The sequence below is a fragment of the Festucalex cinctus genome, chromosome 13 (genome assembly GCF_051991245.1).
Source record: "Festucalex cinctus isolate MCC-2025b chromosome 13, RoL_Fcin_1.0, whole genome shotgun sequence".
Taxonomy (NCBI): Eukaryota; Metazoa; Chordata; class Actinopteri; order Syngnathiformes; family Syngnathidae; genus Festucalex; species Festucalex cinctus.
The window spans coordinates 10,653,831-10,667,344 of NC_135423.1; the positions used below are offsets into that span (position 1 = coordinate 10,653,831).

General features: G+C 38.7%; 3 non-coding genes across 3 annotated transcripts; 1 reads left to right on the top strand and 2 right to left on the bottom strand.

Moving 5' to 3' along the window:
* Positions 1-7,603: 7,603 nt before the first annotated feature.
* On the bottom strand, positions 7,604-7,692 carry trnar-ucu (transfer RNA arginine (anticodon UCU)). The gene is given in 2 exon segments: positions 7,604-7,639; positions 7,656-7,692. It is a non-coding gene; the product is annotated as a tRNA-Arg (tRNA).
* A 384-nt stretch (positions 7,693-8,076) lies between these two features.
* On the top strand, positions 8,077-8,148 carry trnag-ucc (transfer RNA glycine (anticodon UCC)). The gene has a single exon. It is a non-coding gene; the product is annotated as a tRNA-Gly (tRNA).
* Positions 8,149-9,334: 1,186 nt separating this feature from the next.
* Positions 9,335-9,427, bottom strand: trnar-ucu (transfer RNA arginine (anticodon UCU)). The gene is made up of 2 exons: positions 9,391-9,427; positions 9,335-9,370 (listed from the first exon to the last, which is right to left on the bottom strand). It is a non-coding gene; the product is annotated as a tRNA-Arg (tRNA).
* Between the last annotated feature and the right edge of the window lie 4,087 nt (positions 9,428-13,514).

The window sequence follows — 13,514 nt, forward strand, 5'->3', positions numbered from 1 at the left end:
GTCAGACTCAAGTTGTAAATATCAGAACTTGACTTGCTTGGCTAAAACTTATGAAAAACAGATCCAGCTATGACTACAAATTTTACAAGAATAGATGGACATGTTTTATATATTTCCCTTATTTTAATTTACAAAATTCAAGATCCTAGGTGTGAGGAAAATAAGGTTGCTTTTTTTCCCCAACATAAAAAGTCCTGTATTTTATTTTATTTTATTTTATTTTATTTTATTTTATTTTATTTTATTTTATTTTATTTTTATTTTTTTTTAGAAGAAGAAACATTGTAAACGTTTAAGGACCATAATTTTTCCAAAATACCACTTGGAAGGGGAAAATAGGTTTTTTATTTTATTTTTATTTTATATATATATTAGAAAAATTGATATATTTTCAATATTAAAGTCCTTACTTTAAAGGATTTTTTTTCAAGTTGAATAATTTTAGATAAAAAGTCATACATTCTTTGGAAATAAAGTTTCAAGAAAAAAGTGTTTTTGAGAAAATAGTATTTTAGCAAGATTAAAATCATTTTACGAGAGTAAAGTTGTATTGTATTTGTGTGAAAGTAAAATTGTATATTCTTTCAGGAGAAAGAACATTGTATATTTTCTATATTAAAGCCCTAATTTTACAAGAATAGTCTTGAGGAAAAAATTGTAGAATATCAAGATAAACAGTGGTTTGTTTCTGTTAAAGAAGAAGAAGAAAAAAAAGTTTATTTGTACAATGCTATGCTACATATATTTTCAAGATTCAAGTCTTAATTTTTACAGTAATGTGATATGCCGTGTTAAATTAAGCGTGTCTCATTTCTAATACAATATTATATAATAATTCCTTTGAAGAGTTTTTATTTTTATTTTCCTCAGCTGTCTTGAAGTATGTTCAAGTGTCATTTGCCTCTGAAATCCAATCTTCTCAATCTGGGACATATTTGCTTTGCATGACTTTAACCTTACTTCTTCCTCCACTCTTTCTTTCTTTTTCTTTATCAGTTTGTTTTGTTCCCTCATTCTCTGTGACTGCAGGCAGCCCACGGTGCTTTCATCTCTCATACGGTGCAGATAAGCCGGACAAAGGAGGCTGTCTGCATGTGTGTTTGTGCTCAGGCACATAAACACTTCCAAGTACTCCACGTTGTTCCCTCTGTGGACACCACAGATGGTGTGAGGAACTCCCTGGTCAAGCGGCCTTGTCAACAAACATCTGCATTTATGCAGAGACTAAACAGATTGCGGCGGAATCAACGGAAGGGTTTGGAGGTCGTCAATAAAGCTGATTAGTTATGCAGACACATGCACCAATAGGCCAAAGTACTCTCAGCAGCGTTTGCACGCAGAGCAATTTAATAATATGAACCTAATTAGTCTAATACAACACACACAACTCTAACAGAATGTTCCATTCATCTTGACCCAAATTAAGTTTGATTAGAACACACCGGTTTGTTTCATAACTGTTTATAAGCTACCTACTGTAATGGACCTTTGAATAATGTTTGTAAAGAGGTGCCAAAGTAATGGCAGAAAGCGACTCACTACTAGAAGTGAAAACAATGAGAAAGTTGTGTTTTTACTTTATATATAAAACCTACTAGAAAAGTAGTCGGGACACAGCCACATTTATAAGTCAATCTGCTCTCTTGGTAAAATAATACATATAAGTGTTTAGTGTGTCAATCGGAGGACACTTGAGCTTTTGCCACTTGGGAGTACATGTAACCAAAAAAAAAAAGTTTATATTGTGTTTTTTTTGCTCCATACAGTAGGGAAAATGGACATACCGTATGATATAATGGGAGTTGCATACACTATGCACTGTAACACTTTAATAGGATTAGGAATAGAGACTTCCATATAAGGCTATAATCTAAATGAAGGTCAAACATTGCTGACCATGTAGACAATGGCACATGGTTTTCCCTTATATAATCAGATTAATTGAAAAGGCTTTGTTTTTTAATTCATTAATTCTAGGAAAATAATTATCACAACATGATTTGGAATTATGGCTAAATAAACCATCCCAATGTATTTATTTATTTATTTATTTATTTATTTATTTTGAACAATCTTGCACTTCAGAAAATCACGTTTGCCTGATTCAGCATGATTATTTGGACTTTTATCGTACTTCATTAATCCCAGTAGTGCTGATTTGTATTTTATTTTTATTTCATTTTATGATTTGCTCCTAAATTGCCAGTTTTCACATCTTTGACCTTTTTATCTCACGTTGACGCATTCAAGACCCGAGCTGATAAATGTTAATGAGCGGTCGCGAACCGAAGTGTTCCATTCCATCACGGCTTGTTTGATTCCAACTGTTTGTTCTGACTAAGTGGATCAGCGTGAGTTGTTGGCCGCCGACCAGAACACATGTTGAGTGGATTCACGGTGATGGGAAACAGAGACGCTCGTGACCAGACTTTTCTCCGTGTGTGTCTGTCAAGAGTGCACTGACACACGCGCGACATCTGGATCAGTACTGTAGACTGTGTGCGTGTGCTTATGTAAGCCCGACATGGTCGGTCTCCTTCCCTTGCGTCACGTCACGCAAGTTCTTTATCGCTAAAGTGAGATAACACCTGTTCAAGTGCTTCACAAAACAACGTGGATCTTTCTAGTTCAGGGTTGTCCAAACTCTTTATTCCAAGGGACACAAACAGACAAATGGAAGGCTGTAAGACTTATGTAGACAGTATATAAAAGGGTTATTGACTGTTCTAGTTCATTTGTAACAGAACATTTTGTAACTTGTGCTTCTTCACTCTTGGCAGTGTCCTCTTCTTCCCTTTTGTGTGGCACACACCCACGCCAAACTCCCTTTCTTCTCGCTCTCCCCTGCTGCCCTTTCTCCCCCGACTGAATATGTGCATTCACTTTCTCAGCGCGAGCCCACCAAAACAATGACTTATTCTTCAGACCCTGAGCCAGAAGAATGACATCTTCTCGTCTTTCTGCTCCAATATCTATTTCTGCTTGTTTCCTACGTCCAATTCTCTCTAACTTCCAAGATTGACTTCTACCCTCATACCTGCCCCCCACTCCCACCAACACCCCTTCTGTTGTTACTTTACACGCACTGGAGAACAAGGTTGCTAAAAGGAGAAGAAGAAAAAAACTTCCTACATGAGCAGAGAGGAAGTAGCTACTAGCTAGTGACTTTTCTGCATTACTTGCTGAAATGGATGTCAATCATTAAAGCAGCATGGATATGGTTGTGACGTCACTCTGATTGTGTGTATACATTAAGCCCCTTATTTTACTTACTTTTCCACTGTATTCGACATAGCTCTACCTACAAGCTACTAGCTAGCTACTGTAGCGACTAGCTAGCAAACGTATTGCATGGTACTATCTGGAGTAGCCATTGTGGTGCGGTTTCAAGTGTGACAAACTAATAATGTATATCCAGCCATTCATTTTTCTAAAGTACTTGTTTTATAGCACCCAGGCTAAGGAAAGCGCTATAGTGGACTAGTGGATGATATAAAAACTAAACCTGGAATTGGTCCAGTATTCTTCTAAAGATATGAATTTCCTCTGTCATTTCTGCACTTAACTTAAAAATGACAAATATTGAGTTAAAACACACTCTAGTTCTAAGTGGCCCAATAATGAACCTAACATGTATGGTTTAAGAATGTGGGAGGAAGCCAGAGCCTGAAATGAGATTTTAACCCATGACCTCTTGACTCTGAGGCAGACATGTTAGCCAATAAGACTCCATGTTGCCTGATACCATACATGTTTGACATTTATTCTTGGCCACCTGGTTTGAGGCTCAAAATAATGCAAATATACTGTACATGCTAATGTAATCTTACTTTGTAGGTGTGCCTTAGCTCTGGACTCTGATGTATGATACTCCATGGTCTCTATAAGTCAATAAGTAAATACAGAACACCTTTGTTGTTTTTCAAAATGAATGTAATGTTATACTGACGGTGTGCCATCTAGTGGCATATTAGTACTGAACTGAATTGAGGAGCTTCGTTTAGACAAAAGTCCTGCCATCTTGTGACATCTCCAGGCAATTAATTACTCTACATAATATATATATTTTTAGGGGCCGTCAATTACATTGACTGTATTATGATGATGTTGAGCTCATTGATTGGCACATAGCCAACAACGGCTCAGGTTTTTATCCACTTTTGAAAGTGGCCTGATTCCGATCTGGGGTATTTCTCTTTACTTTGCCATGCCGCATAACCCAAATCAGAATTGTGTCACTTATGGTGCACGTAAATCCATCCTGAAATGGAATTGGGCTCTTCAATATAAACACACAATTCCCAATACTGTCTCCTGTGGCCTTTTCCACTCTGCCGACCATCTTCCACAGACAGTTACACTTCCACACACACACGTACGCCCGAGTCCACTGGAGCCACAGGTCTTTTATTGCTAACTGAGCTCACACTGGGGTTGTGTTTGTCCACTCAGGCCGAAAAAGTTGAGCCGCCCTCAATGCTTGATTGCCGACTAATCCCAGAGTAAGACAACAACACCGACTACAATCTCCCTTTGAGCATGAGCTGCAGCGCACAGCAGGTAAGAGGCCTAAAAGGGGGCTCCATCACTTCCCCCCCAACTCTCCTCTATTAACCAAAGGATATAAGTGCTTCCATTTTTAGTGTTTAATTGCGGAAGCCATTACCGTGATGTGCAGCGACACAGTGGCCCTAACTAGAGCTAAACTACCCACAGTGACCTCATCACCTCAGCACCCCAAGCAAGCTTTGAAACCTGAGAAAGCAGTCCTGACCTTTTGCCATTCTGCCTCCCACCTCTCATGCTAAGAACGCCACCCCCCCTCCTTGTTTCTCCCCCTATTTCGGACAGGATGTGACCTATGGAGAGCGCTCTGTAGGAGGGCCTTGACCCTAGACACTGTCCAGACTACGTGTCTGGACCCACCTAGGGCTGCCGGGCGGACCTGATCACAAGATAGATGAGGACAGTTTAAAACAAGTCACATATTCTCGATCAAGTAAGGAAGTTACACACCACATCATTTCTTTAGACGTGCCTACTTTTTGCCAACTATAAAATGCTTCCCACTCAGTTGGCATGCATTACTCCTCTCTCCGTTACTTAGGTTTTAAGACATCGTCTTTCATGTGGATGTCCATTTTTGTGACTTATAACGCTTCCTGCTATCATTTTGAAATCATTAGCAATTCCAGTCACTGAGTACGTTTACATGCAGACTTTTAAAACACAGTTGGCAATATTCAGGTTTTGTAAGGCCATGTAAACATGCACAATAACCCAAATATGCTCTTATGCAGGTTTTTAAAAACCCGAATAAGAGCCCTGAGTTACCCCTTTCATAAGCTGAATACTTGCTCATATAAACTCGTACTGAGTACCTCGTTTGAACTGTGCATTGTTTTGCGCTGTGCATGCTCTCTATTTTCTTCTTCGTCTTCTTTTCTTCTTCTTTGCTTATTTGAATTTGCAAGGACTGGTCTATGTAGTAACAACTTGTATGCGCAGCTCCAACCCTACTCACTGAAAGAGCCTCGCTTGAATACACTGATTTCTCCGAGGCATTTACACATTATTTTATGGCGAAAACACACTACTGTTTGTGCCTATATACACATTTAAATACATCAAGTATAGAAGTCCGCGCTTCTGGTGCGTAACCCACCAGAAAGCCGGTGTAAACAAACATGACGCTTGCAGCAAGCTTCCATGCAAGCTCTCTCAATCGAGGTTTCTCCATCAAATGTTTACTTCGAGGTCTTCTGAATCCAGCCCTGCTCTCTGTTGTCACTTTGTATTTTTGTAAGTAAATATTCCCAACTTCCGTGTCTTGTCCTAACTCCACGCCTCATGTGACGGTCACATGAATTATACAATATTAGAAGCATATGATGCAAAGCAGTTCTACACCACTGCAAACTACAACCACAATAATAAACGTTTCCCTTCACTTGTTCTCATCCCACAAACTTTGCCTTGACATTCTGAATGTGTCCAGTCACTCCCAGTAAAGTTTACAAGCAAATGTCTTTCATTTGCCGTTAGCAATATTCTTTGGGGAGTTCCAAAAAAATGTCTTTGGTGCTTTTGACGACTTTCACTCTTTCTTTTGTGGGTCTACAGGACATACGCCAACAGAACGTCAGTAAAGCTGAGTCGTTAAGCACGCAAAAAAGAAAGCCGGGTGGGTGGGACACATCGGGAACGAGGTCATGACGTCTGCTGTGAGTCAGCTCCAAAGCTGCTTTTCACCACCGCCGGAATGAGAACAAAGAGCTGCTGCACAAACTTTTAATACCTAATTAAACCGCACAATTTGTGTTTTGTCATGACAAACAACAAACCACAAACAGCATTACGATGTTCGTGGTATAAAATGTTCTCATTAAATAAGTGTTAGAGTTAAACAAGCCCAAACAATGGAACACTTAATTACTTTCTGTTATTGCAGCATTGTAGCCGCTCTTGTTGAAATGGAAGTATTAATCCTTCCATGAGTGCTTATTAATGGACACATGCTGGTCACTGTGTGATTTTCTTGTTGCCATAACAACAGGACACACCAAAACAATAGATACAAGCACTTTGATGGCAAGGGAGCTGACATTTTACCATTGTAGAGCACACAAATGTACCAGAAACTTAGTAAGTGTGCACTGCTGGGGCCCAGAGTGTTGCGCAACTATTACATTTTTGCACATTATAATGACATTAAATGCAGTTGATGCTAGCAACTTTTCAGTGTCATCCTGTGTGGCGCCAAGCATTGGTAATACCAAGACATAATAAATTCAGGGTTCAAGTGCCACCATTTTCATCTTATGGTGAAGTTGTTTGACAAAATGCAACTAAGAAACTCAATTCTATTGACTTAAGGCATTTGTGTTGTTTTTATGACCCACCGCTCCAAGTTTGTACTTACTTATACTTTATTATCCATCCATCCATTTTTTTGACCATTCCTCACAAGGGTCGCGGGGTATACATTATTATTGAACACATATTGTACCTCACATCATTGGTGGTGTAGTGGTTAGCATCTCTACCTTCCAAGCAGTTGTCCTGTGTCTGATTCCCAGCTGAAGCTGCACTTTGTTTGGGCTATCTGATGTGAAACTGCAAAACATTTTCATCAACACCTAAAGATTCTGTTTCACACTGCACTTAGTGTTTTTGATATTGAACGCTGGACAGTTTACAGGGACAATGACATTCCAATACAAGCTCAACCATATTTGGGAACGTTTGCTTAACGGCCTACCAGGATCTAGCATGTGTGTACGTTTCATACTTGGAACGGTGCCACAATGGCAAAACCCCACGTTGTGACATGACACTGAGTACTACACGCTGCTAAGTGCAGTGTGAAAAGGCCTTAAATGTTCCAATCAAACAACCTTAGTTAGAACTTATAGCAAACTTTATAGTGAATAGAAAGGTTGTCTGATGATTGATAAGTCTTACATTGGTGAAAAGTCCACAATAATTTAACTGGTTCAAAGAATGTAATTGTTAGCTGTTCTCTCATAGCCAATTAATTGCTTTGACGTTTTGTGTTCTTTGTCTAATTAATATTATGTTACATTTTGTATACACTTTAAAATGACTCTGGTGGGACTTGAACCCACAACCTTTGAATTTCTTCGTCATTCATCTAGAAGTCCAATGCGCTATCCATTATGCCACAGAGCCACAGGTGCACCCCATGTTGTTAGGTATCATAATAAAGGTATTAGGATTGGTTTCAAGTATTTCAAGTTTAAATTAGAAATCTCACTGTAAAACTATTAGTGACTTACTATTGTTGATCATGGTTATAAGTTCAGTGGACTCTCAGCATTGGTGGTTGCATAGCTCTGAGCAGGTGACATATCTTGTGAACTCTCCAACGGAAAATTGCTACATACTGTGAAAATCATCCTTAAACAAAGATGTCTTTCAACACAATTAGGCTTTTGCCAACTCTGTTATAACCTTACTTTGAGCAGAGGATTGGAAGACAGATCCTTGCCTGCTTTCTGGAGAAAAAAAAAAAGAAGTTTGTTTTGTTTTTTAATCCAATGATGCTTTCGTAAAGCATTGGTGGTGTAGTGGTTAGCAGTGCTGCCTTCCAAGCAGTTGACCTGGGTTTGATTCCCGGCCAATGCAGTCATCTGTGTTTCCTTGTCGACTTTTCAGTGTAAACTTAAGTGCCGGTGATCTTCGGTGCATTCTCAGCCAACCTATTGCTTTAAATCCTTATGGGCGAGGGAGGAGCTTTTCCATAGTCACTTGGGCTTTTGGACCCCAGGATTCGAGTGCTTCTGTGGAAAATAATAATCAAAAGTAGTTTTAGATGCGATTCCGACTGCAAATCTCAGTGTCAACTGAACAGCAACATATTTTTTCTTTTTTTGGGCGGAACCGAATACTTTCTGTGCTGCAGACACGCTAAACACGTGACAATTTGACGAGAACACTCTGGACTTTGTCTTCACTTCTTCCAAGTAAGGTTGTAATTTTGTCCTTCCACGGGCAAAATAGCACATTGACAATAGAAATATGGTAAGTATCAGCTCCCGCAGCCCCTCGAGGAACATTCCAAATCAAACCAGGGTCAACTTCTTAGAAGGTAGTTATGCTAACCGCTATCCCAGTACCATGGAAATAGCCCCACATGTAATTAACAGCTGAAGTTATACAGTGGATTCAATTTAAGTGTCAATTACATAGCGGTTACTGTACAGCGTTGATGATGGTATCAAGTTTGGTATTGTAGCTGCCTTCCAATCAATTACCAGCGGTTGGATTGACAGTCAGTCGTGGGTCTACCTTGTTTCTCACCCAAAATATGCCTGCACAGGCTCCAGGCTTCATCATTAGACTACTGTGGACTCACTACATACTGCACCGCAGTGTTGGTGGAATAGTGGTTAACATAGCTGCCGTCCAAGCAGTTGACCTGGGTTCAATTGCTGACCAATCCAGTGGTTCAGTCTATTTTGTAGGGTCACATTAACATAACTACTTGAAGTTTGTCTTTGGAAATGGGTTTGGGTCTCACTCCTGATCTTTTGACTCTTCTTTGTAAATTCATACACCTGTAATTTGTTGTATAGCTATTTTTGATTGCTTGAATGATTGATTTATGACTTGACCATCTGGGGGGTTTAGATGAGCAGATGTCGCTAATATTTGTCCACTCTGGTCATGAAGCCCATTGAAACTCTTTTGTGATTAAGGGCTAAACAAATACATTTGACTTGATTGGACTCATGCTGACAAATTATTTTGGTCACAAAGATTATTATGATTACATCACTATTGACTATTTGTACAAAGTTTTGTCATAAGATGACTCTGGTGGGACTCGAACCCACAACCTTTGAATCACTTCAATCATTCTGTAACTAGAAGTCCAATGCGCTATCCATTGCGCCACAGAGCCTTATGCTGACAGCAGCTTGTAAACCAGCATGCTCAAATTTTGTTTATTGGTATGGCTGCATATGAGATGCAACATGGCACACTTGTATTGTATGCTGTATATTATGTTCTTGTATGAGATTAGCAATTTCTATCATTTCGATGTGATACTGGTGGTTCATTTAGTATTAAGTCCCCAAAAAATGCACGGCTCGCCGAGAGAGTTTCACGGCGGCAGCAAAAATCCAATGAGAATGTGCGTGTTTATTGCTTTTAACATTTTTGCGGATGGTTTTACAAGGACAAAGTGAGGCTTTATCCTCGTAAAGTGGGTGAAGAATGAGAGAAACGGAATACTCTCTTTGCCGCAGCCTCCTAATTGGTCTTATTACTGCGTAACTTCCTGGTCAATGCGCGCCCGTCTGACCTTGGCCTTTGAAATGTAGAAGCGCGGCGTCTCGGTGTTGGCGCTCGAGGAACAAACCATCTCTCTGTGCGAATGTGTGTGTCTCGTGTGTGCGTGAATGAGCGTTGCGCGGCGGGCGCATTGGTGCGATTGTGTGTCGACATGCTGGCGTTTGAGGGAGTTAGCGGCGATCCCTCTGACGTCTGCTACACTTGCATCGGATCTCTGTCAGAGTTCGGTGAGGGGTTGAAGACTGGATTAGAAAAGCAGCAGTAGTGCCTATCAATCACTTTTACAGATTAACACAGGCCCATCCATCTATTGTCACACTCCAGACGTGAGTGTTGGTGTGAGTATTCAATTGCATCACCCCTCTGTCCCCTGAGCACCAATCAGACATCAGCACACAAGGCTACACTCAGCTGCTGTGACAGTGTTTACATGCTATTTGCCTGAGTGCAGAAAAGACCCTCAGGCTAGTTCATCTTCCAAGCTGTCCACAACTGTGCCTGTGTCATTGTAGACATCATGTTTAAAATGCATCAAATGATAGAATTTTGTTTAGGACTGAACTATTAATCTTATTCAAATCGACACTACAGTGTTAGCAAAAGTAAAATGCAAAAAGTTTAATTTTGGGAAAAGAAAACAAAAATCTTAAAAAAAAGGCAAACCTGTTTTGTTTGTTTAAAAAGACGTAGCTCAATCTATCTTTTCCAATAAAAAAAAAAAGTTACATTTATTTTGAATACAGATTACTCCAATTACCGTCATTAGTTGCAAATAAATAATAATGTTAGCGTTTTAACCACGACTATATGCTAGCTGTGTTAGCTGCTATGCTAACGTTAATTACAACATTAGTTCTAGAATAAAAAAAGAGAAGTTTGATAATAATGTCTTTTCCTGATAATATAAGTAACCCTGGTCTGTTTGTTGACGCACCACATTAGGCTGAAACCACTGAAGAAAATATGAAAAATAGAAAGGATGCCCATGGTCAGACCAATTATGTCAATTCTGCTGAGTCATGTAGCTTTTTTTTTGTCTTCCTCTAAAATCTAGAGTCTAGATGGCTGAAAACACTTTCGTAATCGGGCTGCATGTATATTGAGAGACACAAATTCAGAGTATAATTTCTACCATTTAAAATAAAACAAAACGTTTTACAATGACAAGGATTACATCAACAAAATCATACAAAAAAAAGCTGATTTAAAAGTCATTTTATCTTCTATAATGGATATGTAAGTTCTTGTTGAATCACTTTCCAACAGCTACAGTTACATTTTATGGATGATTTACACAACAAGTGCATGTTTGTGTATTTTGTGCTGGGTTTACTTTAAATGTCAGAAGGGGGACAGAAATGGACCCAGCTATAGATACACCAATCTCCATGCTGAACATAGCTCATCCATATGAGATTACGTGTGCAAAATACACCATCTGCATGACTGTCACTCGATAGTCTACATTCTAATATCTGGAATAGATGCTGTCATATTTGATTGAAAGTGGAATGCTGTTGCTAGCATGGTCTTGCTGTTGCGCTGGATCGCAAGAGGCTCATGCGAGTTTAAAAAAAAAAAGTGGCGTGTTGAAGAGGTGTTGTCATCACAGTCTGACACTCGAGGGTCTGCACAGACAACAATGCCCCCCGCCTTCCCTAAAAAAAAAAATAATAATCTAATTCTTTAGTAACATTATGACTGACAGCCAGAGATTTGCTTTACAGTGTGGCAATTTTTTTTAATTAATGTAACTCCGGTAATATATTTTTGTACATTTTTACCTACTATGCCAACTACTGCCACATTTATTTTGTTTTTATTGTATTTTAACTTTATATATGAACAGGAGGCGGCATTCCTGTGTACTGGCAAGTCCAAGCATGGAAAAAACTTTTTTTTAATTTTACATTTGCCCGCATTTATGTATGACTCCGTCCTTCCATCAGTTACATAACTCACCCACACCCCACTATCCCACCCACCCACTCCAGTCAAATAAAGCACTGCCTGACAGAATTGGCCCTTTATGCAATTAGCACTACAGGCGCATGACAATTTTATTGTCTTGATGCATTAAACAGGCCTCTGTCACTTTAGCAATTGCAGAGACGTATAAATATAAATGCATAAACATACAGGAGCAGCTATGTTATTTATATGCTATTTCACGCTTTATCATTCATATGCACAAGAAATAAACTATTTTACATATGCATTTTCTTTAGCTCTTGCCTGCAAACGAACCATTTTAATATTTCTGATTTTCACCTATTGTGAGTGGGTGTGGAACGTATCCCTGAGGTTCCCCTTGTATACAATATATACAGTATATAAAAGCTGATTTATGAGGGTGGATTTTTAAGGGAGGAGGCCATGTAAATCGTATCGTAACACCTTGTTGAGTTGATGGAAAGTATGAGTGCTGTTTTATGACTCATTGATCGGCAGGAGCCCCCCAGAGGAGCTGCAGACGGAGAGTGACATAACGAGGTTATGGGAGGTTTGTGGAGCAACATAATTGGCACTCCCATCTTGGAGGGGGAATAGACAGAGCGTTAAAAGATGAGACAGTGGAGAATATGGCGGGGAGGAAAGCAGACTGGAGGAGGCAAAATAAATTGATATGACATCATGCATTCACTAGAGGCAATATAAAGTATCCCCTACATTTAAATGTTGAATCCAGTAAAAAAAAAAAAAAAAAGTTTTTGTTTTTTTTAATGCCTTGTAACTGTAAAACATCACCGCATTATGTTACTTTTTATGTTGTAACATTGTGACTTACTTTTACATGTCATAATGTAACTATTATTTCACAACTGTCTCAAATAATTAGAAAAAAATTCTCAACAATGCAAATGTAGTCTGCTTTGTTTTTTCTTTGCAACTATTTAGTGTCTAAAAATTGTAGCTAAAATTATTACTTCATCATTGTAAAGTATGAACAGTGTATTTTACAACTTTTGTTATAACTTCCCCTTTTTATGAGCGACGAGTTAGTGAAAAATATGGTGGGAAAAAAGCAGGTCAGATGAGGCAAAATAAACTGATAAGGTAAAAAAAAAATATGATAGTGGAAACAGTCATAAATTTACGTCAGGTGCCATTTTCTTGCATTACTGTGTGATATATTTGTAATAAAAGAGACTTGAGTTCAGTTTGTGAGTAACTCAAAAGTAGTGATGTCATGGTATGGTTTTGAAAGAAGTTTAAAGGGATTAGCTTGGCCTTTATCAAGAGAACAGAACTTTTTACAGGAACACTCACATGCTCACGCACACACACACACAGATAAGAAGTGATGAAAACATACTTTAAGCCCACCAGAACAACACAACACTCTTGAGTGACCACAGATTTGTTGCGATGTGAATGAACTTTGACTGTGACTGTGTGTGTGTGTATATGTTTGTATGTGATCAATGTCAGTGCACAAATGTGTGTTTTAGTGATGGCTGTAATGTTTTAATTTGCTAAATCGATTAATGGCATCAAGGATCTGTACCAGAAGAAAAGATGCTATATTATATATAATATTTATCAGCATTTTTTGGAGAAATTTTCCCCGATGCATTTCAATTGACGTTCTCATCCTAATACTATTTCATTTTCATACTATTCTGGCATTTTTTAGGAATATTGTGACTTTATTCTAATTTAAAACAAACAAAAAAATCTGTTCTGTGGTG